Raw genomic sequence first — 6,141 nt, 5'->3', positions numbered from 1 at the left:
GAGATGTGATGTGAATGGATGAGATGTGATGAGATGTAATATGATGTGATTGGATGAGAATGGATGAGATGTGATGTGAATGGATGAGATGTGATGAGATGTAATATGATGTGATTGGATGAGAATGGATGAGATGTGATGTGATGTAATATGATGTGATTGGATGAGAATGGATGAGGATGGATGAGATGTGATGAGATGTAATATGATGTGATTGGATGAGAATGGATGAGATGTGATGAGATGTAATATGATGTGATGGGATGAGAATGAATGAGATGTGATGAGGATAGATGTGATATGATGTGATTGGATGAGAATGGATGAGATGTGATGAGGATAGATGTAATATGATGTGTTTGGATGAGAATGGATGAGATGTGATGAGGATAGATGTGATATGATGTGATTGGATGAGATTGGATGAGATGTGATATGATGTGATATGATATGATTGGATGAGAATGGATGAGATGTGAGGAGATGTAATATGATGTGATTGGATGAGAATGGATAAAGACGATGGGAATACATATGACTGGATGTGGAATAAGCAATGTGAATTGATGTAGAATGGATGAAGACGATGGGAATACATATGACTAGATGTGGAATAAGCAATGTGAGTTGATGTAGAAGAATGTGATGAGGATAGATGTGATGAGATATAATATGATGTGATTGGATGAGAATGGATAAAGACGATGGGAATACATATGGCTGGATGTGGAATAAGCAATGTGAATTGATGTAGAAGAATGTGGAATAACAAGAAATGATGTGGAACAATGTGAAAAGATGAGAGTTCGTTAGAAACTGTATTTATGACGTTTTTAAATAATTGTTTTATGTCAAGAATGCTGGAGAAGCATTTTGACCTTCTTGTGAATGAGGTCGTGAAGAGACCTAAGTGATAAAGTTGCAATAGCTGAGACGGAGAGTCAAAGGAGGACGTCTTGCGTAGCACGGTCAGCCGAGGTCTTGACCAGCCTCAGTTCGATTTAAATGGTGGGCTTCCGGTACGGTGGATGCGGGACCAAGGAAGCGGCCTATGAGTGAAGTGCTAGGTGACCTGTGAAGGAGCCTAGAGGGTGCTGAGACCATACGATGCTCGGCGGGCTCTAGGTCATCAAAGATACCCACGTGTGCATTGAGGAAGAAAATGGAACAAGAAGTTAGAGTTGTTTTTTGAACTCGAGCATGGATTTGGTTGATTGTCCTTGTTGTTGGTCCTCAACGGGAATGAGTCCATGGCTCTTTTATATGGATCTGTTGGTTGATCTTGCTGATCTTCAATGGAGAGTCCATCTCGATTTTTATAAGTGAATATATTTTCGAGTACTATGAGCTAGGAACTATTGAAAAGGCCCCTGAGTGGACAGGTGGTGAGCATTCTAGTTGCCAATGATGCCATAAGTACACTGATGAAGGAAAGATTAGAAATTAGAATTCAACCTAGATATTTTGGGAGGATTATGATCAGTGATACTATAGTTTCATTAAAAGATTGTTTTAAAGACAGCTGAATCTGTGAAACAAGTAATTTCATATTGGGTGTGTAAGTGGTGTGACTATCTTGAAGTTGCTTGAAGCGCCGGCTTCTACGGGGCCTAGGAACTCTTTTCCCTGGTACCCGGGGCAAAACATAACCAAATTCCTAAATGGATCCTATCACTATAGTGGTTGGGCGGTTACTAACCCATGGGACTGGATGGCTGGACTGATGGATCCCTAAAATGAGACTCAATTATGTTATGTTACGATAGATAAAGTAAATCCCGAATAGTCTTTGTTCTATGGAAAAGAATCAACGGCTGTGCCTCTTGATGAGGAAAAAAACATTGGTCTCTATGATCCAATTGCAAGTCTCTTCCATATGTTATGTTACGATAGATGAAGTAAATCCCGGATAGTCTTTGTTCTATGGAAAAGAATCAACGGCTGTGCCTCTTGATGAGAAAAAAAACATTGGTCTCTATGATCCAAGTGCAAGTCTCTTCCTTGATCTGACCATGTGACTTACGGGTTCGGTCATATCAATTCGGTTAGTTAAGGCTCTTGACTACTTTAGAATAAAAATATCATGGAGGAATCGCCTATGTCTGTTGGGCGAGGGAAGTTTTTTCGGGTTCGGTTTGGGAAGAACCGAGGGATTAGTCTCTTGTTCGGATATCCGTGGGCGAGGCCCCAAGTGAGAGGTTCTGTCCCGTGCAAGAAGTGCTACTTCCGTTGCTAGCACCTCGGAATTTGTTGCACGCGGGCAGGGATCTTTCATACTATACTTTTATTTATGTTAAAAAGAGGGATGAAAGGCATTGCATGAACTATTTTATGATTCAGAAATAAAGGGGCTTTAGCAAAGAGTTCAGAAATTGTCCACCCTTTGATGAACAAAACATTGTAAAAACCTTTTCCTAAATAGAAGACTTGCGAAACTACGTTCTCATGAAATATCTCTTCCTGCAACCATTTACCTATTTCAGTCTCAAAGGTGGTTTACCAGAGCAAAATAGAATAGCATTGCAGAGTAAGAACAGACCAACCTGATGCTTCACCAACTCAAAAGATACTTGCAAGCATATCCTACTACCCCTTGTTCTCAGTTTACGAGGCTATCCTCCAACCCTCCCAGCTAACCACTTGGGCATCAACTTCTTGTGCTCCCTCTCTTCCTCCTGATGATCACGGGGTTTCTTCACCTCGTCAGTGCATTCTTCTCCCCAATCTCCCCATCCCCATTCTTGGTCTTGCAAATCCATCGGCCACCCCCTCTCCATGCATGTGAGTCTCCAATACATCTTCGTACCAGGACATACACTACACACGTGTAGAAAATACCCTCCTAAGTGCCACTCACGTTAATGATCGCTCCTCGCGCCGTCGCTCCTCAAAACAATTACTATTCAACTGATGAATCCTTCTCACCATGGGTCCAAGAGGAAAATGCAATTTTGAACAAGATAATTTCATCCAAATACTACTATTTTTAAAAATTGGAGGACATAATTTTTCCTCTCCTCTTAATATGAGGTAGAGTTTTCATAAATCGAACCCATCTTTTCTCGAACCTTCTTTCTCTGTATTTAAGGGTGAAAGCATATATTGGTGGTATCACTATTCTCCTTTTTGGGGTACCTATCTATTCACCTCGGTCATCACCTCTACCAATTGAGTATCGCGGGCCACCGAAAAGCGGTCTCGAGAGGGGGAAACCTGTGTTTTTACCTTCGTGCGAGGTAAGAGGCATTATATACACCTCTAACGCATACCAATCAGCATTTTAACAATTCATAACCACCTTGCGTATCATGGCAATAATACCTCAAATAAGTTTCAACCCACTTATTAACACTTTTTGTTTTCCCATTAGTCTTGGGATAATAAGCAGTGCTAGGTGTCAAAACAGTCCCCATGATCTCAAATTGAGTCTTCCAAAACAAACTCATGAACTTGATATCACATTCACTCATAATTTGTTGTGGTACACCATGAACATGAATTATATATGTGTTGGAGACAAAAGGATATATGTATGGCTATAAATTACACCTTATATCTTCCAAACACATCCAAAGCATGTATCATGATACTATATAAGTATCATGTGCCAAAGAATATTTTGGGCACAAGAGAAAGGGTACTTTGCAATCGAACATTGGTGGAATATCTAATCAAATGGTGAGGGTTACCTAATGAAGAAGCTTCATGGAAATCTACCTCTACATTAGAAGGTTATGAGGGTTGGTGAATGCATTTAAGGACTCAGATGCATAGTGTATGGAAACCTCATGATACATGTGTTTGGATACATTTGGAAGAAGACATAAGGTGTATTTTATAGCCATACATATACCCTTTTGTCTCCAACACATATGATTCACATGCATGCTTAAAACTTGACATGAGTCTTTGCTAATAGTCTCCATTCATGTGAGTTCACAAATACAATGATGGTTTCAAGGATCAAACCTTATGGGTGGGAATGGTTTGTAAAAAAGTGGAAAGTACCTTGTATATTTGGGCCTAAGGCCAAGAATAAGTGTATGTAAATGTTGGAATTAGGGTTAGTGTTGCAATAATGCACACACACAAGATAGAGAAGCTTGAGAGAGCTAAGGAACTGTTGACCAGTCGGTCTTTCAGGCATTCATCTTCTTTGAGCAAAGTTGGTTAGCATCCTACAGCTTCTAGACCTTAACCAGCAGTTAACCTCTTTCCTTTCTGGGCACATTGGGGGTGACAACATCTTTGTGTTTTTGGTGCTCAGCTCCGCATCTACTCTTACTTTTTCATTCTGTGCTTGGAGTTTGGAAATTTCCTCCTTTGCTTCCTTTAGCTCTAATTTCCATTATAGCCTTTGTTTTTGGGTCTGTTATACTTTTTTGGCTACTTTGCCGCACTTCTTCTATTTGCACCTCAAGGGCAGTTCTCTAACTTTCCCAGTCTCCGAGTCCTTCCTTCCAAAGCTGGTTTTCATTTTCCATGCATTGTTGCAATTTGTGTTCTAGTGCATTCAACTCCTTGATGTCATCCATTTCAAAATTTGTGCTTCTTTACAACTCCTGCTTGTATTCCTCTGCTTGGTCTCTTGCCTTGTCTCTTTCCTGAAGTGCATCTCTTAATATATATGCATACTCTTTTGTGGGAGTGGCCTCTTGCAACTCCTATTGCAATAACTTGTTCCTTTCCACCAACGTCTGCTTCCTTCTCCCCCAATGTTCTGCCTTCCAGGTGGTGGACTTTAGTGCTTGTATTAGACTTTGATCTTCACTTTCTATTTGTTTCCCCTTTTCTAAAGGTATCGGTTCTAGGGGATTCATGGCCTACTGGTGACTGTTGCTGTTGTTGTTGATGATGCTATTCGTGTTGCTATTATTGTTGATGTGTTTGCTATTGCTCTCCATCATTATCGTTGTTATCCTCCATGTTATGGATGATTTGTTGGGGCTTGCAAGACATTTGTTCCTGGATCTCGACCAGAGCCTGCAGTGCTTGATCCCATACTCTGCTTAATCTGGCCTTTGTTGTTCTAATTATATGCTACTTTGGCATCTGGCAGAAGACACAAAACTTCTTCTTCTTTCGAGTTCTTTAGGACTTGTGCCTCTGACTGAGCTATGGCCAATGTTGTTGTGTTGTCTAGCACCTCATTCTTCAAACCTTGAATTGTGTCAGCCCAGACTTTGGTTGGCTTCCTAGCCTCTTTTAACTCCGCTCGTAGCCTTCCTATCTATATGACTGGAGTAATTTCCTGTCACACTGGTAAGGGCTCTGATTTTTCCTTCACTCAATTCCTTTTGGTCCACTAGTGACCTTTCGGCCATGGCTATCTTCCTCTACAACTCCTCAATTTGTTGCACCATTGATCGTGACTTGAGCTCTAGCTCCTTGGTCTTGTTTGTGGCACTCGTTAGCATACCAGGTTGCTTCTAGTTAAGTGTAATGAGTTGTGTGATGGTACTTCGGGCCTTTGTTTCAGATTCCTCTACTGTAGAGAGAGTATGTGAGAGAATCTTTTGATCGTGACTTGAGCTCTAGCTCCTTGTGCTTGTTTGTGGCACTCGTTAGCATACCATGTTGCTTCTAGTTAAGTGTAATGAGTTGTGTGATGGTACTTCGGGCCTTTGTTTCAAATTCCTCTACTGTAGAGAGAGTATGTGAGAGAATCTTTTGGGCCATGGTTAGAAGCCCCTTGTCCTTGTGAAGTTGCTGGCTGGGGAGTTCTGTTTCCAAATTTTTGGGTAATTTGTCCCGGCGATGACTTGGCTCTTCTAGTGCCTTTTGTGCCAGTGCTATTACCCATGGTTGTAGTTCTGTTGGTATGATGAGCTCTGTCTTGGTAGGCATTTTCCCTTTTTTGGCTACTTCTTCCTTCCTTTTCTACTGTTCGCCTTCCTTCTTCTTCTTCTTCTCTACTTCTTTCTTCCTTTTCCTTTCTTCTTCCTCTTTTCTGTTCTTGGCTTCTTCAGATTTTTTCTTTCTTTCAACTTTGGTAGTAGCTTCCTGTTTCTTCTTCTCCTCTAGAACTTTTTTCTTTTCTTCTTCTTCAGCCTTATGTTTCTTGACCTCTTCCGGATCAAGCAGTGTAGGCCACTCTATGGGCTATCCATAGGTGTCACTCATTCCTTGGTATGTGCCTTG

This window comes from Cibotium barometz, chromosome 23 (assembly GCF_041138505.1).
Source record: "Cibotium barometz isolate CiBa-2024 chromosome 23, ASM4113850v1, whole genome shotgun sequence".
Taxonomy (NCBI): Eukaryota; Viridiplantae; Streptophyta; class Polypodiopsida; order Cyatheales; family Cibotiaceae; genus Cibotium; species Cibotium barometz.
Note: the sequence above shows the minus strand (reverse complement) of the source record.